The sequence below is a fragment of the Saccostrea echinata genome, unplaced genomic scaffold, assembly GCF_033153115.1.
Source record: "Saccostrea echinata isolate AGI-Se365-2 ecotype Australia unplaced genomic scaffold, CSIRO_AGI_Sech_v1 ptg000033l, whole genome shotgun sequence".
Classification (NCBI taxonomy): domain Eukaryota; kingdom Metazoa; phylum Mollusca; class Bivalvia; order Ostreida; family Ostreidae; genus Saccostrea; species Saccostrea echinata.
Window position 1 is genome coordinate 7042479 of NW_026889782.1, and position 27368 is coordinate 7069846.

General features: G+C 32.9%; 4 long non-coding RNA genes across 4 annotated transcripts; 2 read left to right on the forward strand and 2 right to left on the reverse strand.

Annotated features, from left to right (window-relative positions):
- The first annotated feature begins 3150 nt into the window (after window positions 1-3150).
- LOC133198609 (uncharacterized) lies at window positions 3151-8260 on the forward strand. Its single transcript, XR_009722514.1, has 3 exons — window positions 3151-3990; window positions 7951-8002; window positions 8173-8260. It is a non-coding gene; the product is annotated as an uncharacterized LOC133198609 (long non-coding RNA).
- Window positions 8261-9464: 1204 nt separating this feature from the next.
- Window positions 9465-10865, forward strand: LOC133198846 (uncharacterized). Its single transcript, XR_009722613.1, has 3 exons — window positions 9465-9486; window positions 10484-10538; window positions 10767-10865. It is a non-coding gene; the product is annotated as an uncharacterized LOC133198846 (long non-coding RNA).
- Window positions 10866-17633: 6768 nt separating this feature from the next.
- On the reverse strand, window positions 17634-21148 carry LOC133198966 (uncharacterized). Its single transcript, XR_009722690.1, has 3 exons — window positions 21009-21148; window positions 18134-18316; window positions 17634-17880 (listed from the first exon to the last, which is right to left on the reverse strand). It is a non-coding gene; the product is annotated as an uncharacterized LOC133198966 (long non-coding RNA).
- A 3982-nt stretch (window positions 21149-25130) lies between these two features.
- Window positions 25131-26585, reverse strand: LOC133199298 (uncharacterized). The gene is made up of 3 exons (XR_009722786.1): window positions 26537-26585; window positions 25319-25360; window positions 25131-25160 (listed from the first exon to the last, which is right to left on the reverse strand). It is a non-coding gene; the product is annotated as an uncharacterized LOC133199298 (long non-coding RNA).
- Between the last annotated feature and the right edge of the window lie 783 nt (window positions 26586-27368).

Genomic DNA, 27368 nt, shown 5'->3' on the forward strand with positions numbered 1-27368 from the left:
TACATGCATTTATCACGTGACTATCAAATAACGTGACCAAACCAAATTCAGTGCAGAGCGGGGTATACAATGTTATTTCAAAGAATGTTAAAGTCATAAGATAATATAGTACCTTTAAAAATTAAAATTCATTTTAAAAAGGTATGTATTTATGCACGTTTATATTCTGTTGATTTCTTCAAAGTACGCCTTAACAGTGCTGCGCAGTTATTTTTAATTTCCTTGTCTAGATTAGTATGATCTAATGTCTCTTCATCATCATCCTCAATGCTGAATATCTTATAGAGATTTTTCCTAATCTGTAAATATATTTTATTTGTCTTATTATCTTAGTGTGTAGATACATATATATGTTTTATAAACTGAGTTGCATAGGAAATGAATATATAATTTTACTATATTGTATGTTGTAAACATAGAAGAGGAAACAACTTTATTAAATCTTGAAGTTTAGGCAAGGGAGTTATATGCAACCACAAAATGTGACGTAGTTATAATCATGTGATAAAAGCACCATCTGGGAAAATGACTCACTGATGCACACCCTTCTTTGAGGAGGTAAAATTTTCTGCATGCCACAGTATGATTACTTATAGACTTCATCCTTCGTAACAGGATTGACTAAACTATGCAATGTATTTCTTTCGGAGGAGAAAAGGGGTATTGGCTCGGCTGCGACCACAAGTCCCGCCGATGCCAATACTGGGTCCACGATAGATGTGAGGGCTTTCTATTCCCGAACAAATCTCATCTTAAAAAAAGTTATATTCTTGTGACCTGCTCATATGTAGTTTAATACTTGTTAATTATTTGAAATGGTGCAATAAAAATTCAAAAGTGCAAGTTATATAATGTATTTAAACCTTTTCTAGTTTGTCAAGATTTCGACAACCTTGATTCCAGCGCTCCTCTTTGGGCGCGCCTGGAGGTAACGATTTCTTAGACATTTTATGTCTTGTTTCAAGGATAAAATCACATCCTTCACCTTTACTAGGATGTCCTGATTCTAAAAAAAAATTGTTAAATATTTGTTTTATATATTTCTTTCGTTTTCTTATGACATTTCATTGTAACATGTCTTGTAGATAAGACAAACTTTGGTACACTTGCGGTGAGAGACTCATTGTTATTAATAAATTTGGACACTTCAGATAGTGCACACACTCTCATTAATGAGTCCAAAATTTCTATTTGTTGATAGTTGTATTTATTAGAGGTGCAAATTTTACCTTGCAGCCATGATGACATCTGAATTGTTCCTCCGAACAGCAGCACGAAACAAGTATACAGAGAGTGTGTAAGTGAAAATGACCTCCTGAAGGAATCTGTCAATATAATACAGTATACCACTGAAAATATCCTTGTGCTGACGGTGTTTCGTCAGTGCTCACACCATGTCTGACATAGGGAAGTAGTAGTTCATCTCCTTTATTTGAGAGAAAAGGAAAGTAAGGAATGGAAAAAATAATTTATAATAAATTGTACGGTTGAAAGTTTTTCATAATTTATAAACACCTTACTTAAATGCGTATAAGTACCTGTGCCAAAAAGCATATCTCTCAAAATTGGAATGCTTTTTGATGGTCATTGCCATCCATACAAGCTTGCAAAGCTTTTGGCGTTCTGTAGCCCAGCATCTTTGCTAGGTCCTCCTCAAAAACGTTCCAGGTCAGCTAATTATGGCTATAATTATAATGGTTGAAATTGTTTAAAGACCAAAACATATGTGTAAAATTTATATTTAGTGGATGACAAGATTGTAGCAATAAATAATGCTGAATGAATTATGACTTCACCTTAGATTTTCCAAGTAATATGGTATGTATATATAATAAATAAAATGTTGCATTGTAATACAAAATGTTTTTCATTTATAAATGTATCCTTTTATTGTAATATACCTTTCGTCATGTTCATTTCAAGGTGACCTAGACCTGGCTGCAGAAGTATAACTTGGAGTTCTGGGTGTTCCCTGTTGACTCTACTGGCAATGAGATAAGGGAGTCCATCACACCCAACCGCCGTCCAGGTTATTCCTTCGCCTGTAGTAGACTCCTTTATGGTAGTCAGCACCTTGAGGTGTTATGACGGGGAGAGTGTCATGAACTTTACACTTTATTTCAAACTGTATGTAAAGTGCTAGATAGCTATTGCAAACTTCACGGGTCGTTAAAGGTTTTTTTAAGTCTTATATGTCCGAATATTTTAAAAATACACGGCTTACCTACCCTTGATTGAAATTCAGCATGTTCAAAATGCTTATGTAAAATATACTTTTGAAACGTACTCTGTTTTATACCCGTGGTTGGAGGTAGAATTTATTTTGTGTGTATAAAAGAGGAGCAGGTGATTAATGAAGATTAATCTGAGAATTTTTGTGGAAATCTGTAAGAAGAGGTTGTTCTCTAACTGAATCTTGCTTGGAAAAAATGTGTGTTGGCTTTGTTTTAATACAGATTACGATATTGTGTGGAAAATACCCTCAAATTTGTAGGTAAGTTGAATTTCTCAGGAAATATTTTGTATCTAAGTAATACTATGACTTTTCCCAAGCACATTTCGGATACACAAGGATACGATGAGTTGATTTATACAACAAAATGTTAATAATTATGGTGTTAATCAGCTGCGCCGAAGCGATTTATATGGAACACTTCAAAAAATTATAAATGACCGTCACGTGATCAACAAAGTCATATGATATCATAACAAATATGTTTATATATAGCCGAGGAAACCCTCTATATAAATTGGGAGTACTTAAGTTCAATACTTATAAATTAAAACCAAAACCGACCTCGCAATGACATATGTTTTGAGCGCATTTTAAAGCTTCGGGAAGCCTTTAACATAACTGCGGATCTGAAAATTTATCTAAATAAGAGAGATGAGAGTAAAGTGATTTTAGGTTCTGTGAATACAGCCATTTTCTTGGAGATAGGATGAGGAATGAGAAAAAAAAATGAACAATAGTTATAATTGCTGATAGGATAGCTTTATTATCGTAATGCACTCGCCAGCTTCGTGCAACAATCTAGTTGTTGTCAATATAGGTAATTTATGGAAAGCCACAGGGGACCCCCAAGTCATGTTCTATATATTCATAGTAATTCAATCTTGGGCGTCATGTTTACAATCCCGACCAAGTCATGATCGGCCACACGGGACTCCCAAGTCATGTTCTATATATTCATAGTAATTCAATCTTGGGCGGTCATGTTCTATATATTCATAGTAATTCAATCTTGGGCGGTCATGTTCTATATATTCATAGTAATTCAATCTTGGGCGGTCATGTTCTATATATTCATAGTAATTCAATCTTGGGCGGTCATGTTTACAATCCCGGCCAAGTCATGATCGGCCACACGGGACTCCCAAGTCATGTTCTATATATTCATAGTAAATCAATCTTGGGCGGTCATGTTCTATATATTCATAGTAATTCAATCTTGGGCGGTCATGTTCTATATATTCATAGTAATTCAATCTTGGGCGGTCATGTTCTATATATTCATAGTAATTCAATCTTGGGCGGTCATGTTCTATATATTCATAGTAATTCAATCGGTCATGTTATGATTGCAACTCTGACCAAGTCAGGTTTGGTTTGATAGCATAACATGGCCTTCTTATCTTTGCCGGTCATGATTTGACAACCCTGGCTTAGTCAAGATATATCCCATGTTTTACATCTTGACTAGGCCATGATTTTCTATCCCAAGATTGCATTGGCCAAGATACATTACTTCCAAACGCAGTCAAGATTTACTTCCCAAGATTTTATAGGACCGAGATTCGGCCAAGATAGCATTGCGCCAAGATACATTACTTCCAAACGCAGTCAAGATTCACTTCCCAAGATTTCAAAAGACAAAGACTAATTTCCCAAGATTTCAAAAGATCAAGAATCGGCCAAGAATTTTTAGGATGCAGAAGCGCGGCAATAATCATATGCTTGCTTGGCCACGGGTCGAGACCCACATACAGGTAGGGATTTATTTATTTTTTGTTGTATGTCACGAATATATAGCTATTATTTGAAAAATATGCATAAAAATATATCTGTTTAATCAAAGAAAGACCGTATGCATTTCATGTTTTCCTCTTTTTGCCGCTTTCTTTGACATTAGAACGGAAAAAAATTAATTCTCACAAGATTAATATTTACAGTTTAGATAATGCAGAAACATGCATTTATTATACATTTCACTTCATATTTTATGACATATTAGTATTGTGTGTTTAAGTTTAGTATTTAACATGAAAGTATAATAATGATTATTTGTGTAATTCTTCGATATAGAGTTACTCATTTGAAACATGCACAGTTAGATCCACCCATCTATTTCTTTGGTTTGTTAAAAGTGGCATACTTAATAAACCTGGTGACGTTTAAATAGTTGTCAAAATAGGGAGAATTTCTCCATCATGGACCATTTGGTAAGGACTTTGCCCTCTACCTGTAATAAATTCATTGCTAGTCCTGACTTTAACCCCATTTCATTTTTAACCATTAATTAACAAGACTGTTTTCTGATAAATAAGATAACATGAAGTAAGACTAAATTTTTGTTTTATTTGGCCCAACATTACTTAATGGCTTTATTTAATCATGTTACAAAACTTAAATCTATACAACTCATTTTCATGTTGACAATAATACTAGTAACAGAGATGACAAACAAGTGTTAGATCAGTAATATTGTTTTATTTAGTTACCATGGCTATAGCTTTATGTTACAGCTTTATTTATTTCTTGTGACAAAATGTAGCATTGGGTTCACAGGTACTTGGGTCGTGGTTTATAATATAAATATGTATGAACCCTCATACATATTTATATTATAAACCACGACCCAAGTACCTGTGATTGGGTTAGTTGTATCTGATTTAATGGCGACACATATAGTATATTTTCTATTATAACTATTTTGTAATATACATAATGGCTGTAATTTAACTGATTTGCAGAGTGTCATTCGGTTACATTGGTTACAATCCTTACCCTAGCCCCAATGAACCAATTAATCTTAATTAACCACATTCCCAACCTAACCCCTTTCCCTAATCTAAAACACTAACTAACCCACATCCTAACTAACAGTAATCCCTAACGTTTATTTCCACCCTAATTAACCTTTATCCCAATCCAAACTTAACCTTTATCCCAAAATCAACTAACCTTTATCCCAATCCCAACTAACCTTAATCTAAATCCCAACCCTTACCCTGACCCCAAATCCTAACTAATTATAAACCCAACCTAACCCTTCTCCCAAATCCCAAACACTAAGCAAAACCATAACTAACCTTAAACTCTAATTAATCCAAACCCAATTTACTCAATTCCCAGCACTGACCTAATTTTAACCCTTAGTACCTATATTTACATGTATTTCTTAACCTAAGTTTCCAGCAACCACTGTAACCTGACTTAAATACATAAGAGTTGATTAACCAATGTAACCAATGTGGTTGCAATTGGAAAGGGGTAAAAGTCGGAACTAAATGATATGTTAACTTGACTAATTTTATCAGAATGGCAAAACTTGGGCAGAAAATTGTGAGGGCGTTTGAAAATGAAGAACATTGTGACGTACGTATCACACTAGCTGATGGAACTTTCATGTGTGCACATTCATTAGTGTTGGTCATTGGTTGTCAATACTTTCATACCCGATTAAATGGAAATTGGAACAGTGGAAAAGGGAACCATGAAGTAAATTGCAGTGATTTTTCTGCAGGCCTTACACGGTCGATGATTAAGTTTCTTTACCAAACAGATATTGATCTGTCAGTGGAAAATGTACAGAACATTCTACAAATTGCAGATTTCTACATCGTTCCTGATTTAAGAAAGAAGTGTGAAGAGTTTTTGCTCTGTTCAATATCATCTGAAAATGTTTTTTCCATCCTGAATATGGCTTTTACATTTAGCATAGAAAATGTTTTGTCATCTGCATTGTCATTTATTGACAATTATTTAGAAAACATTATGTCTATCAGAGAAAATGCAGACTTGTTTTGTACATTTCATAAAGATCTTTTAATCAAAAGAGACTCAATGTGCATTCATGAAGAAAAACTCTTCAAATTTGTTGTTATGTGGATGAAATCTGAAAATAGAGCTGAACCTGTTTGTTGGAATACACTTGTTCCTCATATTAGATTTGGAAGAATGTCTATTGATTTTTTCATAAAAAATATTGTTTACAAAAATGTTATAGAAAGTGATTATGCTTTGAAAATCATGTTATATATGACCTCTTTATCTACACAGAAAGATGAGATTGATCACAATACATATCGTCCAAGAAAGTGTATTTCTTTAAATGACCGTGTAGTGAATAGGTTTTTTTTTCCATAGTCCGGATAGTACATGGGAATATGATGCCATTTATGGTGACCGACTAGCTTTTTCTGTAAACTCAGATGTTAGATTATCAGGAGTTATTCTCTTTGGTGTCAAAAACTGTTCATTGTGTGTCGAAATTACCCTTTTTTCAGAAGACTGTATTGTTAAATTAAAAATACGAGAGGAACTTGGAGATGTTTTTGATTTTCCTGTAATTTTTCCAAATGTTGTAGAGATAAAAAAAGAAAAAATTTATACCATTGTTGCAAATGTTAGTGGAAGTAATGTCTTTTTTGGGGTGGATGGTGTAGAGTGTGTAAAAACAATGATTGACAGGAATACAAAGGCTGAAGTTAAGTTTTTTGACAGTGTAGGTAGCAAAACAAATACAAGAAGAGGTCAAATTAAAGGTTTAATTTTGTGCTAAATTTAAATTTTTGCTGACAGACATTTTACACGTTTAAAGTTATTAAACTTTATAAATTGTTTGGAAAATAGCTTTCAATTTGAATTCCTTGGATTATCTTAAATCTTCTATTAATAACAAAGTTAATTTGTTAAACTTTATTTATGCATATATTTTCAAATTGACTATGGTAATTTTTTATTTGCTGAACCAATTGCAATGCATTTATTAATTTAAATGCATCAAATATATCATTTGTCATTGCTATGGTGACATTGTATTAATATATTGGTCTAATGGACAAGCATTTTACTGCATATGTGATTAGATTTATAGTGATAACAGAATACAGATATTGTGTGTGACTCATAAAAAACAAATATATCATGTATATGAAATACTAATAGAGCTTGAAATGTATTCAGTTTGTCAGAGGTTATGTACTTGTACTGCATAAAAGATAATAAATGTAAAACTCTTATTTTATTTCATAAGTCCCTTTTTTGGTGAAACTGGACGGGATTTTTTTTATATACAAATCGGATTTGTTCTTTCGCAGAATTTTCTCAAAATCTATTCATAGCTCAATGTTAATGGTAAAAGTTATTTGAATATGGAACTGAGCCAAATTAAATGTAAGCAAAAAAGAATGATACTATGAAACGATGATGTGTTTAAAAAGTGTATGAATTACATTATTATGACAAACGTTGATTAAGAAAATAGATTAGATTTAACTACAAGAGTTTTTTTAGAAAGCTGCTTAGGTATTGAGAGGTAATATTCACAATTGGCACACAGTATTGTAATATTGAATTGGGCTAATATCCAAGCAATGTTTTACAAAAGAACTAACAACTTCTGATCAAATTTATAATGATTATATTTGAGGTATGTCATCAAACGCACCCTTGGTGTTCTGCCATTTTGCCTTATTTGATGTATGTAGTATTACATGAGTTTTAAGAATTCTTTGATCAATAAAGTTTTGATTGAAAAGCATGTGTAAAACTACTCCTCACAAAAAGTCAAGCAACTATCTCATAGGTATGTTTTTAAGGGAGAAATAACTTGTAATAGATGGTTTTGTTGCTATACCTTCAATTAGAAGTAATTTTTCCTTTAAAAAGAATAAAAATGAGTTTGTTGCTTGACTTTTTGTGAGAGGTATAGGTTATATTTTCAGGGTTTAATTTGGTATGTGCACCATAAATGAGGACACAGAAATATGGATGAAAGTAAGTAATATTCATTTTGTAACTTGGGCACTGCAAGTATTTGCTGATGCCAATTAAGCAATCACCTTATTAGTACCCTACCGGTTTCACTGGTATAAAAATATTGTATTTTTATGATCATTATCATTATGACAGACTAGTAAATAAATGCTTGTTGTATATTTTTGTAGATTTAAAAGACATCATTAGAAGTTACCACAGAAGAGGTTTATCTCACAAGGAAATTCACTTTTTACTGAAAATAAGACATGGTCAAAACTATAAGTATGTGTGTGTACATGTATATATAGCTACATGTAATTTGATTAAAAAGAAGGAAAAATAACAATTTCTTAAATAACTACAAAAACAACATCAACCCCACCCATTCTTCAAGCATACATATAAAAAGAACAGAGTTATCAACCAACCCTTTCTTAAAATTTATTCAATAGAAATTAGATTTTATAGCTAGAAGCTACCCACCCCCTCCTTCCTCCAACATTGTTTGAACAGCTTAAAAGAAAGTGAAGGAATTGTATATTGAAATCAAATTCAAAATATAAGGAGACTACCGCCACCCCCTTTTTTCTTCTCCACTTCGAAAAATGATGCTACATGTTTGAATATTAAATACCAGAGTAGTTGCATCTCTTTCCTCGTGCTTTTGTATTGAATATGCACTGTGCAATGCTGCTGCTACCACTAACCTTCTAAAATAAAGGTGTGTTGGTATGTCAATGACATGCTAATTAAGGCTAAGTAATTTTAATAAAAATACATTTTTTATTCACTGAAAGGAATAAAATACTTTAAAATTCTATTTTCTTCCAGTTTCCAATATCTGAAGAGAAAAGTAATGCCAAGATTAAATTTAAATTACAGAAGAGGAAATAGAAACCTGACAGATTTTGCTGAAGTATTGGATCTTATAAAGGTAAATTCAATGTACACACACATACGTGCCTGTGTGTGGAGGGAGAGAGAATATATAAATAAAAATGCATGCATAATGTGTTTGTGTGTTATTTTTACTTTCAGAATGAAGTGAAAATAAAACCAGATCGAAGTATATCTGACATGTTTTCCAGATTGAAAACAATCCATGGGTGCAATGTTCGAAGGTAAAGTAGACTTTTTAAACTATCATTATATAGTTAACACTAAGAATATTTCTCCTTGGTTACACACAGTTGCAGGTACACAGAGAATGTGGAAAAAATGTATTAATTTTTACTTTTTTGATAGAGAAGTGGTGAGGCAAATAATGAGAACACTAGACCCTGTCGGCGTGTCCCTCAGAAAGGGAAACAAACTGAAACGAAGACAGTACCTTAGTAAAGGTTTTTCATAATTATTTACCTTGAATGTAGAGTTACATGTGCAAAAAGTTATGGTTTATAATTTTTGTTCAATACATGTACTACATTTGGATTAATAAGATAATATTTTGTTGAATCCTTGTCATTGCAATTTAACAGGTTCCAATTGGCTTTGGCATATAGGTAAGTTAGCATTTTTATGACAAATTGCAAATGGATTTTTTTAAAAACTTTTTAGCCAGTGATTCATTTTGACGTGGTGCGTCCTGCATAAAATATACACAAAATTTGCTCAGTACACATAATTTCACTGTTTGTGCATCCCATTTTAAAAATACACATGCCCATTTTTTCGCTAAGAAGTTCCTTTCTTAACCTACAAACTAGATGCCCGAAATATTCCGAATTAAAACACACTACAAAAGCAGAAATCTCATAGGTCAACACTTAGTAATTAACCAATGAGATCCAATGATACATGACATTACCGTGTTGATGTTGATCATGATGCTACCGAATAAAACGGATAAAATTACTCTGGATCCAGGATATATTAACCAGGGTTTATGAAAAAGTAGACAAGTGGCAGTTAATAACAACAAAGAGGTTCATGCTAAAAGGAACGCTGATCCAGAACGTTCAATAAATGGCTATTGATACAGGCGATAAAGAAACAGGCGAAACTCTGAAGGGTCCCAGTGACAGCACTTTGCCTGTCTCTTAGTATGGTCATTTAAAATTTTAGTTTAGATAAGCATAGCTTGTTTGATATTCATGTTCTATGTAAAATAAATATGGACTTGTTGTTTTCGGCTTGGGACTCATAATTATGGTTAAAAGGGGGCCTTTGGACTCGTGAAGACAATTTTCAAAATGAATCACTGTTATTAAAGTTGTTAAATCAAATTTAATTCATTTTAGTATTTTATTTTCATGCATTATGATACATGTATAGTACTGTGGCACATGAGCAACATATACACGTGTAATGTAAATATATAAATATATTTAGTTTCTATGCTTTGAAACAAGTCATTGCAATGTACGTATATTTCAAATACATTGGTGAAGTCTGCTGATCAATGAATGCCAGTAAACAGCAGAATGAATCATTTATGGTGTATATAGATTTTTAAATTAAAAACTGTATGATATTTAGTATCTTTTTTAATAATTGTAGATCAGTATGATAAATTGAGCCCTTTTGGGATATATATCAGTGGATGCATTGATGGGTAGGTAAACATAAAATGTTGGGAATTTATTAATTATACTTTTTACTATGTCCCTAGAGATGTAGGCGCATTTGATAGCGTTGACAGATTTAGCCCCGGGTTCGAGTCTAGTCTGTCGCTATTGCGGTTAAGTTGGGCAAGTTACTTTACTAGTGCACTCTCTCCACCCAGAGGTGAATATGGTAATGCAAAAGCTTACAAATCTTACATGTTCCATTGTAATATTAGGTTTTCCCGCTATGTGCTTTGGGTGGAAGCTGGTGTCAGCAATAAAAACCCCAAAAAGATTGCAGGGTACTTTTTGAAGACTTTGGAGAATGTTAAAGGTACATGTAATTCAGTGCAAAGATTTGGAAGAGTTGGTTTGTTAAATGAATATATTGAAGACAATATCTCATTTGATTTCTGGAGTTAAAGCAAGATGGCTTGTTTTCTGTAATATTTTTTTACCTTTTGCATCTATTAATGTTGATGTATATACATCTTGAATACTGATTTGTAGGATTCCCACATATTATTCGAGGAGATGCAGGTCAGTTTTTTTATAAAACCATAGAGTGTGATTTTTTAAAAAAAAAAAAGAGAGAGAGGAATAAATCATGTTATTGATTTGTCAGGCTAGTAATAACATAGATACCCCTGCAAATAAATCTAAAGGAGGTATGCTGGAATCATCCAGTCCGTCTCTAAGGACAAATTTGTCCCCCATCCTATAGATTTTTTTCCTACTGCATAGAATAGTATGACAATTTGTGCATTTTTTGAAAACCATTTGAATATGTGAACCTGCAATTTTTAAATGAGTTTTCCAAAAGAAAAGTCCTGTTATTAAAATGGTGAAAATTATGGGTGGGCTGCTGTCAAACAGGTACAATCCTCCACTCCCACCCCATCAACATTTTCATTAAAAAAAAGTGTTTTTTAAACAACGAATAATAAAAGTGGGGTAACATAAGAGTCTCAGATTAGCATTTAGACTTCAACATGAAGCTTTAAATGAAAACATAAGACTGACATATCAATCTAAGAGCTATGGTACTTGGGTGACCATCAAGACCTGTGGGCATCTTGTTAAGTTAAAGGGTGTGCATTAACCTTGAACCTTTCAAGGTCAGATGTGAATGTCCTTTTAGAATTACTGTAAACCAACTTTTATTCGCGACGACTTTATTTCGCGATTTACCAGGGGTAAACTAGTTCGCGACGATTAATTTTCGCGATCACGCCTATTTAGGTTCTCTTGTTAATAAACACATAGACCATAATAACCGGTTCGCGGCGAGAAATATTCGCGATGACGAGGGTCTCGCAAACTTCGCGAAAATTTCTCGCACGCGAATAAAAGTTGGTTTACAGTATGTCAAAAAAAAAAAAAAACTCTGGTCAGGAGCATACCTTCTTAAATCTTAATCTAAGTTATACTGCAACCACTGGTTGCCTGTGGTCAAGGTTGTGTGATTAATGAGATTGAATTAAAAGTTCTATGCCAACTGAAAATATTTCTAAGGTGAAAGCAAATTCTCTGAAAAACTTTTCATCCTTATGTCCATTTTTTTATCCAGTCCTTTTGAGACGACTATCTCAATTATGTCTAGTTTATAAAGTAATGATTTGTTATTCTCTGGTCTTGATACTTCAACTTTAAAAAAATTAAATAATAGTTGAGCTTGGGTGAAATTGATTACCCATTATAGAAGATAACATGCTTTTGAAACTAATTTTATTGTGAGATTTCGGCCTTCATCTTTTGAGGGTAATTTTTTTGTACCCTAGAATTCTTTTTATTGATTTTATGTGTAAACTACCTTTTTGTTTCTTTATATCCCTGTTTGAAATACCCACATATTTTTTAAGGAACAGAGAATGGGACAGTAGCTGCCATTCAAAACTTCTTGAGAGAAGATGATGATGACTGCTTCAGCAAGAAATCCTTCCTCTATGGAAAATCCACTCATAATCAAGTAATGTTTATTATTAACTATTAGCTAATTTACAACAGGTCGTGTCATTGTGTCATATGTGAAGTTGTTCAAACCCATCCCAATATTAGTGGTTATTGACTGATTTAAAAGCACTGCCCTTTCACTTTGAATTTTGACTGAATGACTGTATATTGAATCTGCAACATAGCTTCTAAATTTTAATGTTTTTTATTGAAGAGGATAGAGAGATGGTGGGGAATTTTGAGAAGAAAATGCACAGATCAATGGATTCATCATTTTAAGGTTAGAAAAATACAAGTATTTTTTCCATCCTTTAAGTAAAGTACATAAGCCGAACACTGTTCATTCTGTGAGAGAAAACTGATCAAGGCCTGTAGGGCCGAGATTACTTCTTTCTCTCACAGAATGGACAGCTTGAGGCTAATATCCAACTTAAAACATTACCTTCATTGTTTTAAGAATGGACACAATCAAGTTAACCTGTTGACAATGCTGATAAATATATTTCTTAACTTTGAACAATAAAACCAGTGTTGCATAGAACTTTCTGTTGTTCACTTAATGGATATGCAGGAGGTTTATATAGCTGTGCTGTAAAAATTTCATATTCATTCACTCTTCTACTAAGCAACACCATCTCATTCTTTATTGGGGAGAGCATTTCTTATTTAACAATATTTAAGGATTTAAAAGATGGACTGCATATATTAACACTGTGATAATCTGGATATGGAGGGTGGGAATGTTGTGCCAACTTTTGATACGACTTAATTACAATATCATTTGATGAAATGATTAAGCCAACCAAAACAAAGAATGCATTGACCGACTCAGATGCAGAAATTTTTCCAGGGGTGTGGAGGAGGTTGACGGTCAAGGTTTAGTTTTATGAACCTTTTTCCTATGTAGTTCGGATGATCAAGAATTAACTTTTAGATTGTGAAGAATATGATTTTTAATGTAGTGCAGTGAAATTTGTTATAGTGTATGTTCTGATCATATCTGATGTGATTTGTGGTTACCAGTTATTAATATGATAAAATGCATTAATTATACCCCCGCTCTGAAGGAGAAGGGGGTATACTGTTTTACCCTTGTGTGTCTGTCTGTCTGTCTGTCCGTAACAAAAATTTTTGTCGTATTTTTCTCAGCAACTATTCATTGCAGGTGCTTAAAATTTTAACACACTATTTGTTTAGGAATTCTATACACTTGGATATATTTTTGTACACATTTTTTGGAGGTCAACTTCCTGTTTAAGTCCACTTTGCTTATTTTGTATATTCACATTAGAGCGGTGGTATTACTAGTGAGCATTGGCTCACAGATATCTTGTTTTGATTCCTGATTCTGAAAAATGGAGTAGATGTATATCATACTGGATAATATATACTAAATATAAAAGCTAAAAATAAACAAAGGATTGGGTAAAAAAAAAAATGGTTTAAGATGGGTATTCAAGTTTAGGCAATATTGTTCTGCTTTTCTATTTATTTTTCTTATGGTTTTCAGGAATTAGAAAAAGATGGTCATTTTACAATTGGTGATGATCTTCATATGTAAGTTTGCTTTTTACTTAGAAATAACCAACAGATTAAATAGGCTAACTATTCAATCATTAATAGAATAAAAAAAAATTGGCCTCTGTAGCTATAAAGGTATAGACAATTCAAAATTCCTCGGACTCTTGAACTACTCCCCCATGTGAATGAATCTAAAATAATAAAGGCAAGGTAACAGTCATAGGACTCTAAGATAAGGGTTTAGAACTCAAAATGAAGCTGAAAATGCAAACATGAGACTCTGACATGTCAATCTAAGGGTTATGGGACTCAAGTGACTGTCAAGGCCTCTTGTTGTTTATATTTTCTGTAGCTTTGCTTTGTCAGTTGCTACCGGTTTGTCAGTATATCACACAAATATGTGTGGTTTAAATTCAATATCAAAAGTATCAAAAGCTAATGAACCAATCAGATCCATGTTTGAAGCCAAGAAACTAATATCAAGTTTCATTTCAGAACTTTAGTTCAGTACTGCTACATGCAGATTATCAGAGAAGAATTGGAAGAAGTGAAATTTGCCTGGAATAACCACAGAATCAGGAAACAACAATCAGGTGATATTGTTCCTGGGATACCTGAGCTCCTTTATCATGTTCCTGAAATGTTAGGTCAGTTTACTTGTTTTGATTCTGGAATCATTTACAAAGTGATCAAATTTCGGTTCACATATTTTTTTTTGCTGAAAGTAAAAATAGGTTTGTATTTGAAAGTTCTTTAGATTCAATTTTTTATATGTAACTCTTGTGGACACTGTTAAAGACTACAATGCTGGATCAACAGACTTTTGTACATTTGTTAACTGATTTTTTTTCTCATAGAAAATTGTGTATAAATGAACTTAAAATCAAGAAATTTCATCATAAGTTGCTTACAAGGAACTGTGTTACAAAAAAAGCTTTATACCAGACATTTCCCCATTCCTCTTGTGTTAAAGTAGCATGTACATGTATATATCTATAGTAACAATTAAAGAAAGTTAAAATTTTGGCCCCTGTCAGAGTATCTTTTAGTTAAAAATTTGTTGGAATTAAAAATGCATGAAATTTAAAGTCTCTTTTTAAAAGATCATTTAATATGTTGACATACATGTATATATAACCTCTTAACCTCATCTTTCCAAGTCAAGAGTTTCTGATCTGCTCCTCTCTACATAAACCCATGATCGAATAGGCAGTTCGTCTCAAATTTATTTGACAATGATTCAACATTGATCAATGCACAATTAACATCATTATTGAAACCACGTTTCTTATTGGATCATGCAAACTTGTATGACACCAACCAGCGTGCGAGGTTTCTAACCCAGCCAAACACTGCCTATTCGGTCAAGGGTTTATGTAGAGCGGAGCGGATCAGAAAGTCTTGACTTTGAAAGATGCTTAACCCACAAAATAATGACTTGTTTCGCTGTGTAATACTTTTATAAGAGAAAAAAATTGCAATTGTTTACCTATGTCCTATGAAACACATCGTTTAAGAACAACAAGGTCACAAATGATTTAATATATACAAAGTATTTTCCTATGACAATGTAAGAATTTTTCCAAAGGAATTTTATATTGAAAACTGAAAAACATGTTTAGTTAATTGTGTATGATGTTTTATTTCATTTTTTATTTCAGGCAATCCACAGTGCCAAAATTATCTTCATTATATCGATGTTAATGATGAGCGGTTTCATTTTCTGAAATCTCAATGCTGCTTTCAAAATGACTTGGATGATGACATTAAGGAAGCTTTTGACATCATCTCAGACTATTACCGTACTTCAACAATATTAGAAGCCAGAACTATGTATATTGCACTCAAAGATGTATTGGAGCACCAAATATATCATTAATTTTTTTGCTTTTTTTTCCGGGTATTTTATATCCTATTCTTATAATTAATAATATATTCTATAAATTCTGGGTTGTGTATGTTTAATTATGAACATCTGTTTGTACACATCAAGTACATGTACATTGTACATCATCAGGAAACATATTATATGGGATGGGAATTGTAAAACATGTACAAATGAAAAAAAAAAAAAACAATAAAAAAAATATCAATGCATTGAATTTTAATTTATATTATCCAGTAGTTCTTTTAATGTTCTTTATATTACTTGGGAGTTTAACCAGTGAATGCAAATTTAAAGAGTCCTGCAACTTACTACTATGCCTCCCAGATAACAATTTCACAACTTGTTGACAATGTGACACTACTGAAGAGTGCTTAAAAAGTTATAATGTAAATACTTAAGTAAGGCATTTCTAATGCTCAACCAAAATTTGAACATCGGTCGTCAATTTGTAAGTGAGATACATAGCACACAATTCTTTGTTATGTAAACAAATCTCGAGTTATGTTTTTGTTTACATTTTGAATTTTCCAGGTTTAGACCTAAAATGAATCCGACAAATGCTAGAAACTACTTGTTTATGTTCAAAACTAATCAGAAGAAAGAAAAATCAGTTTGAAAAAGATCTTTTTTCGCTATTTTGACCAAATGGAAACAAAAACATGACCGGAGCCTTGTTTACATGACAGAAAAATTTGAGATCTGTATCTTGCTCATATCTGTAACTGACGCTCAAAGTTGGTTTATAATTAGAAATGCATTTTAAAGCATTGTTAAAAATGAAAGCAGAAATATCAAATTTGACCATAAGCGAGACCATGCCGCTTGATAGTAATGAAGTTAATGTTTAACTTGACTGAATTTCAAACGAAACTTTTTGGCCAAAAACTCACGTTCTAACCAAGTACAACATGATTACAGTGAAGCACCATGTATAAGTGATTTTGGTTGGTTATTTCAATACATCTACTTAACTTACCAATGCATTAATAAAACTTGCTTTAATGAAGTATGAATTTATAATAAAAAAAGCTGTATTTGAGTTTTACTGTAAGTCCTTCAACCTAGATTAAGCAATATAATAATATAAATAGATGTTGGATTAACGATATTTGAAAGTGATTAATACTTGAATAAATCAGATTCTGAAACTAGGATTAGTGAACTGATACTCTGTAAAGGTCAAAATTTCAGTATCAAAATAAAAAAAAAGTTCAGGTGTAATGGGATGCCTCCATATTTTGGATATTGTTCTGATCAAAATATACCAGAAGAATCAAGTATAATTTTATGAATCATTCCTTACCCATAATTGTTACCAAACGGTATATAACAATCGGTTTGTCTACAAATCTTTAATGTCACGAGTGCCAATACTGCTGGGGCTTTTATAATTTTGACTTTTCCAAAAATATTTTAAAGACTCTTTTTGGTCAAATAGGTACCATTTTAAAATTCTAAAAAGGTGTATTTTGATCGTGTACTTTTATCCACATTAAAGTGGATTTAGTGAAAAATTCCCTTTGGGGCGATGGAGAACAAAAATAATAGTACATTGGTTATATCTGACCTTGATTCATTTTTAATAGTTCCTCTGTCAAGATACCCACTTTTTACATTCAATTTGAGGATAAACAGTTGATCACTGATATAATAATAAGATATAATAAAGAAGAAAATGAATATTGTGTTATTTCTTATGTTTATTAAATTGTACAGGATCATTCCAAACATTAGTCCTTTCCAAATCCATGTATTGATAATATTTTCTGTTTTTTTATTCGCTCTATTAATGGTTGATACAAAGCAGCCATATTGCTGTCTATGAAAAAAAATCTCTGCTCATAATGATATCAAATGCTCAATAATGAAAAATGGTACTCTATACAAATGTGATGGGGAAAAGAAAAAAAAAACTGCTACAAATTTATATTCTCTTGTTACATGAGAACATCCCCAAATCCAGTGAAAGTTTCTTCTGTGGCAAAATACTAAAAAAAAAGAGAAGAATAAATTTCCTCATGTACTTTCATTCAAATTTTGTATCAATTCTTTTATGAGACTTAATTTATGTCTGTTCATGCAAAAGCAATTCTTGCTTGTGTTCAACTTTTCATTACAAAATGATAAAGAACCTTACTTTGTGATAGCAATGTATATGCAAGTATAAAATGCATTTTCTTAGTGGGCATTGTCAATTCTTAGTGGGCATTGTCAATTAATGATGGTTTCTGAAATACCTACCCCTTCACGCAGGTATAATATATTTGGCAAGTCCCCCACTTTCACTTTGAAGTTGTTTTTTAGTTCATAAATGTGCGGGCAACTGGGGTTAGGGCAGTTGGTGGGTGTGCGACACTCCAAGTGGAAAACGGGGGGGGGGAGAATTTCAGGATCGACCTCCACGCATATCCAGCTGAAAACGCTCTGAAAAGAATATAAAATAATTACTTAATAATAACTTGCACGACTTGTTGTACTTTGTGTTGATTTGCACTGCATTAATTACTCATTATAATACAATTAACCTTGCAAGTAAGTTAAAAATTTAAATCCAAATCATCAAATCTATTGAGGGCAAACAGGGATTATACCTATAAGATTTATTGAAAGGGCAATTTAAAGCTGAACCCTACTCGTAAATGGGCACCATCACACAGTTATATAAACCATTCAATTAAGTTACACCCAATTGCACACATGAAACTCGACGTGTAGTTTTGATGTGTAGTTTTCCTTTCGTGGTCTTTGGATTTTATGCATTTATTTCTTTTCTATGTACATATTCTATTTCTAAATATTTACACTTTCAACTCTCTTTGTCTGTGATAACATTACATTTTGAAGCCTATAGGCCAATAATTTCATAACAAGAGGCCCATGGGCCTTATAGGTCACCTGAGTATCATGCAACAACTTTCCAACAATTGAATTTGATTCATGTCTTAAACTAGAGGCCATGAAATTTACAATTTTGAAAGAGGCACTATTGCTTATCATAATTATACACTCAGCATGCTAATTTTGGTTACTTAAAACCCAGAGGTAGATCAGAGCAACAAAGAGAAAATGCATTTCCACTTTTAGTGAATTTCATGGCCCCTGGGTCAGGGCTTCTTATGTTAGGGCGGGTCCATAGTTGAGCTCCCCATCCCACAGGAACCACTGACCCTGGGGCCACATCTTTCGAAATTTTGGAAATTTTTAAAAATTTTATTTCATCATGCTGTTGATTAATACCAAAGTGCAAACTTCAAAGCATTAAATTATTTCAGACTATGTTACCCCCCCCCCCCACCCCAAAGTACCTCTGCCCCAGGGGACAGGAAATTAATCATTTTTGGAAGAAGCAGTTTTTTCATAAATATATACTAAGATCATTGGCATTATACCAAATAACAAAGGAAAAGATTTTCAAAGAATTCAAGCATTTTCACTATATAAACATCAGAGCCCCCCCCCCCCTAACACAAGAATCTCTAACCCAGGGACCCTGAAATTCAAAAATCTCAAAGAGGCATTCTTCCTCCTCATAACTATGTACATAGTTTATTGGTTAAATGCTCAGGTGCAGAAAAGAAGAGTTTTAAAGAATTTATGCATTTTCACTATATATTCAATAAAGCCTCACCCTAACGCCAGAATCCCCAACCCAGGGGCCATGAAATTCACAATTTTTGAAGAGGTAGCTTTATTCAACATAATTAAGTACTTATGTAATTATGTGGTTAGTTTATTTAATACTCAGGAGCAAAGAAGAAAATTTTCAAAGAAATAATTCATTTTTTACTATATAATCTATATAGCCCCGCCCTATCACTAGAACCCCTGACCCTGGGGCCATGAAATTCACAATTTTGGAAGAGACAGCCTTATTCAATATAGCCATGCACTTGATTAGTTTATCTAATGCCCATGAACAGAGAAGAAGAATTTCAAAGAATTTATGCAATTTCACTATATAATCTATATAGCCCCACCCTACTACTAGAACCCCTGACCCTGGGGCCATTAAATTCACAATTTGAGAAGAGGCAGTCTTATTCAACATAACTATACACTTGGTTTGTTTATTTTAAAGCCCACAAACAGAAAAGAAGTTTTTCAAAGAATTTATGCATTTTCACTATATAATCTATATAGCCCCGCCCTAGCACTAGAACCCCTGACCCTGGGACCATGAAATTCACAATTTTGGAAAAGGCGGTCATTTTCAACTTACCTTTGCACTTGGTTAGTTTATTTAATGTTCACAAACAGAAAAGAAGAATTTCAAAGAAATAATGCATTTTCACTATATAACCTGTTTAGCCCCGCCCTAGCACAAGAACCCCTGACCCCGGGGCCATAAATTTCACAATTTTGGTAGAGAACTCAATGCTGATTACGATCATACCTTCAGTTTAACTACTTGATGTCCAGGAGTAAAGAAGAAGATTTTTAAAGATTGCACTAATTTTAGTGGTTTTTGACCAACTTCCCAGGTCCCAGGGGGACAGGGACCGTGAAATTCACAATTTTTGTTCCCCTTCACCCATACATGTTATATGCCAAATTTGGTTGAAATTGGTTCAGTGGTTTCAGAGAAGAAGCTAAAAATGTTCAAATGTTAACACACGACGCACGACGACGGACGAAAACAGATAGCAATAGGTCACCTGAGTTTATCCATTTAGCATAACATTTGATAATTTCATCGCGACCAAGTAACACAGCGAGGCAAGTGGTACATCCACACAGGTGAGACCTCTACAGCAAAATACTTAAAACTGTAAGAGGTCTGCGGCTTATATTTGGGCTGTAGAGATAGTGGCGATGAAATAGATATACGGCTGTCAATACCTATTTACGAACAGTGTTACGCTTTAATTAATTATATGAACTTATTAAACTCTTCATTATTCACAGGCATTGCTCATCAATGTGTATGAAAGTGAAAATTAAAAACCATATATATTCTCTGGTATTTATTTTGTAAATTAATATAAAACTTTTTCTTCTTACACTGATGATAACAATTTGCGTACCTGTCAAACTTAAAGATTCCATATGTGGATCTTCAGCCCATCAAAAGTGTGATGTGTATTAGCTTGAACCCCCTCCATTCTATTTGACATACCTTTACTGTATCATTCAGTTTGAATGGCCTGTTAATTGCAAGACCCCCATGGCTCTCGTACACAACGCAGAGTTGAACCTGGGGCTCATCTTTGGTTGGAAAGTATAGGAATGAACTCTGTGCGAACTTCAAAAAGAAATCTATAGTTTAGTTTGAAATAAGTCCAACATAAAACATTTATAATTTCTTCTTTTTTTTTTTGAGGGGGGGGGGGGATATTTTTTACCATAATTAAATTTTATAAACATTTAGAATTGAAATAAATGAAAATTAATTATCCATTACAGTTTGACAGCTCCACTGATTCTTCTGCTTGGATAATCAAAAATTAATTTTCAAAACCTTGTACATATTAAGACATTTGAAAGAAAAGCCAACCAACATTGACAAATACTAGAAAAACATTTGAGAAATGCCTGCAATTTTCTAGAAGATATAAACTTCTGTATTTCACATGTCAAGTTTCTTCCATGAATAGCACCAAATTATTGTGATCTTTACTGTTTTCCAGGATAGAGGGATGATCATTTTATCATGTTGTCTTGATTCAGAAGATAAAGTTTTTACCTTTTAATTAGTTTCATTATTTTTTTATCAAAAACAGACTTAATTCAAAAATGAATCTTGAACATATTTTACAATACTTTTCAATTGATATCATTATGATCATAAAAAAATTGCTTGACAACTGAAATATCACACCATATCTAATTACTAGTTTATAGTTTGCACAAATGCATGGAAACTTGATTTACTACTAGCACAGTAACAGTATAAACTTTGTATTTTAATTCTTATGAGCTGGACACACACAGTACAAACCTATGTCAATTATGCTTACCAACTGTTTTTCCTGCCTCTGTTGCATCATCTGTAATAATTCAGGGAAAATATCAAAATAAAGCAAGCAGGGAAAGATGTGGAGCTTATATTGTTTTTCTGGACACCACACAGGGTAAGCTCAGTAGCTGAGAGAAAGAGAAAGAGAGAGAGAGAACAAGCTAGCATTAGAAAGAGAATACAGAGGGAAAATCGGAGAGGAAGAGAAAATACAAACCTCCTCAAATTCTTTCATAATCTCATCATCATCATCTCTCTGTATAAATAGATAAACATTATGTGTATTCTAAATTTTGAAAGCTTTATGGAATCATATACAGGAAACTCTTGATGGCTCAAAGTTCTTGATCGCTCGAAATGAGTCTAGGGTCCTGTTATTCATAATCTATTGTTTTTTACTATTGATACCTTGAAGTGGCTGTGTACAGGCAAGCGTCACCTAATTAACACCTACTAGGTCATTTAAATGGCCCCAGGCGTTAGACACGGGACCAGAGTAATGGGTTGTTTATTCAGGTGACACTGTCATGCTTGATCATACCTTTACCTAATCTAAAATTAACACCGACTGTCTTACGATAATTTGGAGAAGCAGTGAAAAGTAACACCCACATTTCTACCATTCATGTAAAACACCTTGAATTAAGTACACATGTACCTTTATAAAGTTTAAACATAGGTAATCACAGATTACAAAGCTCACCGAGAAGAGGCATCACCTTTATGAAGGGGAAGCATCACCTTTTTGAGACCAACTTTATCATATTATATAAAAATCATTGTTAATGATCTTGGATATTCATGGATACTGTTTTGACACAATATCGTATTGTCATATGTTAAAAAATTGCATGATAACCATATGTTCATTTTATAGTATTATAAGATTCAATGTTTATCAATACAATAATATAAAATATGATATTGCATCCTATGATACATTTTATATCATATTATACAATATAATACTGTTATAAATAATGATCCAATATGATATTGTAACATATGATATGACATTGTATCCTATTGTATACATTATTGTATTTGATCACATAATACAATTTATATCATTATTTATGATACAATATAGTATTATATGATACAATATCATATCACATAATACATCACAATATTGTAACATATGATATTAAATTGTATAATATAGTATGATATTATATCATATTTGATACATTATATGATATTGTATCAATTGATACAATATAATTTGATACAACATTGTATCATATCATATGATACAATATCATGTGATATTATACAATTATGGACTCTTTTGGTGTTGAATATGGTTTGTTATTCACCAAAAAAAATATTCATATTGACCGAGGCGAAGCTGAGGTCAATATGGATATTTTTCTGGTGAAAAACAAACCATATTCAACACCAAAAGAGTCCATAACTGTTTTATTATATAGTCGGGATTTGAATAGATAAGACATTGAAGGCTGTTTGACGACACCATTTTCATTTGCGATATTCCAATGTTGAAAATAAAAAAAACATCTCCAGATTACTGTTTGTAACCTTTTTGATGAAATGTTTTGAAACTCATAATGTAAGGATATATTAGTAGTATAAACAAGATGACATGGTCATTATAGCAAGATCTCACGCGCATGCACGTGCGCTTCGCTCTGATTGGCTGAAACTAAAGTCTCAATATCTGTTTTGTTTTACGTCATAATCATTTGAAATTTTGAACTTAGTCACACATTATGAAGGTCTACAGCATGATATATAAGAATGTTCATGAAAGCACGTACATGCACGTGTGCTGGCAAGAGCGCGCACGTGCAACATGTGAAATTACCAATATAATGAATGAAGCCTTAACTTTTCTATTTCTTGATGGAATTTTTTGAAACTCACAATGTATGGATATATTAGTAGTATCAACAAGATGATGTGGTCAAAAGAGCAAGATCTTACGCGCATGCACGTGTGCTTCGCTCTGATTGGCTGAAACTAAATTCTCAATATCTTTCTTGTTTTACGTCATAATCCTTTGAAATTTTGAACATAGTCATACATTATGAAGATCTACAGCATGAAATATAAGAATTATCATAAAAGCATGTTAATTTACGTGTGCTGCAATCTGATTGGCTGAAACTTTAGATGCCTATAACTTTGTTGTTTCTCAACAGAACAGGATGAAATTTAGATTATGAATAGAAATAATGAATTCCTACATGATACTACTATCAAGATTGAATGCAAGGGCGTGCTTGCATGTATTTGCGCAAGTGCAATGCGAAAAATGAACAATGTATTTGAAAAACGGTAACATTTATATTTTTATGACTTTTTATTGATTCTTAGCTATATTATAGAATATAAAGATATGTAAATAGTTTAGACAACATGCAATGATCACCTTGCATGTGTATGCACGTGCGTTTGCGTGCAATGCGTTTAATGACAAAAAATATCATTGTAGCTTTTAATTTTTTTTTTATGAAATCCTGCGATAACTGAGCATCTTAAAAAAAAAGTTTTAAAGGAAATTGGCACAAAAAGGGAGTTGGGGAGCGTTTGGGGAACATCTGTAACGGTCCCCGTTACAATTAGAACTAGTTTATATTATAGTTAAATCAACTATGCAAGTTTGAAATAGTACAGTACTATTACCTATAAAACATGTGACCTGTTCCAAAAAACAAAACCTCATCCAGCATCCGAAACCTATGGCTCAGATTCAGCATTCATGCCTGTCAGGTGCATCAGTATCATAAGACGCATCATCCATGCAAGTTTGGTGAAGTTAGGACCAGTAATAACTAAGATATAATCATCAGAGGGCACCTGCTCCCAAAACTTTAACCAGCTCCAAAAACCTTAACCTCCTCCAGCATCCGAAACCTATGGCTCAGATTCAGCATTCAAGCCTGTCTGGTGCATCAGTATCATAAGACGCACCATCCATGCAAGTTTGGTGAAGTTAGGACCAGTAGTAACTTAGAAATTGCTATCAAAGGGCACCTGCACCAAAAATTTTAACCTGCTCCAAAAACCTTAACCTCCTCCAGCATCTGAAATTCATGGCCCAGATTCAGCATCCAAGTCTTTCAAGTCCATAAGTAGGTCCAGATGCATCATCCATGCAAGTTTGGTGAAGATAGGACAAGTAATAACTTAGATACTGGACCTGCAACAAAAACTTTAACCAGGTCCAGACGCTGATGCCGACGCCAGGGGTATAGCATAAGCTCCCCCCGACTTCGTCTCGGTGAGCTAAAAATTAAAAAAAATAACTACCATATTCTCATCTGTACATTTGCCTTCATCTGTGTCCTTTAATGGTAAAGTAAGGGACAAAATTTAACATATGAATATTAATGTTTCATAAATAAGCATAAGCTTCTGACTTGCTTCGCTATACATAAGTGTGGATCGAATCAGAGACTCTTGACTTTGAAAGATGAAATGTACATTCATAATGTCACACATACCGTTACAGGAATGTCTGGCAGATCTGAACTGTCATTCTTAATCTGCAAAATCAGAATAGGTAAATCCATTATCTGTCTTCTTTTACAGGTATATGAATTTAAACATACAGCATGCTTTTCCAGATAAGAGTGAATACGAACAACTTTAAATCTAAAAGACAGCGAAAAATTTCATATATTAACATTTATTTATTTGTATTATCCAAACATTAGTGGTTTGTTTGGCTACATAACATTTAAACTTGATCCAGGGATTGTATACATTAAGTTTAAATTGCTCAAGGCACCATACACCCCTCCCACTGAACAAGATGTCCATTGGCCACATCGCTCACCTGAGCAACAAAAGCCATTATATAATCAGCTTTATGGAGTCAAACATAAATCTGGACAATGAAGTAAAAGATGCTTGTATAAATGAGTTTTCTCATTTCACTCTAGATATTTTTATGTTCAACATATAGCCCCTATTGGATCAAAATGATTTCATTGTAGTATCACATTAGTTTTAAAGAAATGATTTTGAAAGATTTTTTTTCTACGTAAAATTTTGACCCTCCATTGCGGACTCAACTTGAACTCAACACTACCTGGGAATGCTTTCACACAAGTAACAGCATTTCTGACCTATAAGTTTTAAAGAAAATATTTTCTGAAGATTTTTCAATCATCATATATTTTTATGTAAAAATTTGACGCACCCTACCAATGGGGACCATGAATTTAACAATTTAAATCTACACTACCTGGGGGTGCTTCCACGTATGGCTCATGGCCAAATGTTTTATGAGAAGAAAATTTTTGACCCCCCCCACCCAATAAATTTTCAAAAATTCCTAATTATCTCCCCTTGAGAGAGGGTGTGGCTCTTCACTTTTAACAAACTTGAATCCCCCTCACCTAATGATACCTTGTACCAAGTTTGGTTCTGGGGAAGAAGATGAAAATTAAAACTGTTTACAACTTTGACGATGACAGACAACAGACAAATTTTGATCAGAAAAGCTCACTCAAGCCTTTGACCCAGGTGAGCTAAAATTGTCAAAATAGTTTCTTCTGGCATAATGGATTGGTATTGTGAGTAAATATCATTTGGTAAATGTCAACATTTACATGTAAAATTTCTGTTTGCTTGGTTTTTATCAAACAAAAAATCTTGGTAAAACTTCTATGATTATTGTTTAAAACAACAGAAATTCATTGTTATTATAATCTTACTGGAGATTCTTGAGGACTGGCTGTACTGCAGACACCCTTTTTCTTTTTCTGTAAACCCAAAAAAGTATTTAACTAGAGTCACTGAATCTTTAGATAAAGTAGGAACATCCAATGTTTCTCCACAAGAGAGGTATAACGCAGACACAAATCATGAGCTTTTTTCTTTCGATGACATTGAACATGCCCAAATGACAATAGGTCAAATCATGATCAGGAACACCCTCAGATCATAAGCAATCTTTGTGTGAAGTAAGAACATTCAATGTTTCTCCATAAGAAATATATGGACTAGACACGGTTTCCAATATACATGTAGACAGACAGACAGACAGATAGACAGACAGATATGGCAATTCCTATATTTACCACCCCCCAAACTTTGTTTGTGGAGTTATAAAAACAAATAAATGATGAAAATATCAATAAAACAAACTCAAGCAAAACCTACATGTATGTAGAATGTAATTGTTTAATTGAACTTGAATAATGATATAAACACTTTGTTACCATGGAATGGGAATGGAGCGTTGGCATATCTTCAGTGTCAGATGCTACATGTACCTATATTAATGTAAAAATATAGGAACTCAACATCAAATCAAACCCAAAAGGTCAACTAATAAAGACTGCAAAAAACTATAAACTGTTTAAGCAAAACATCACTAATGGTTATAAAAACTGACAAAGGTTTAGAGGCTTTAAAATTATGCATTAACATTTTCATGCTTATGCGCCTCTGAAAGTCTAACCTCTTGTCATAACATCACTTAAACATAAAACGCAATGGTTTTAATAGGCTGCATAAAAATGTGGTTTTATGGAAATTATTAAG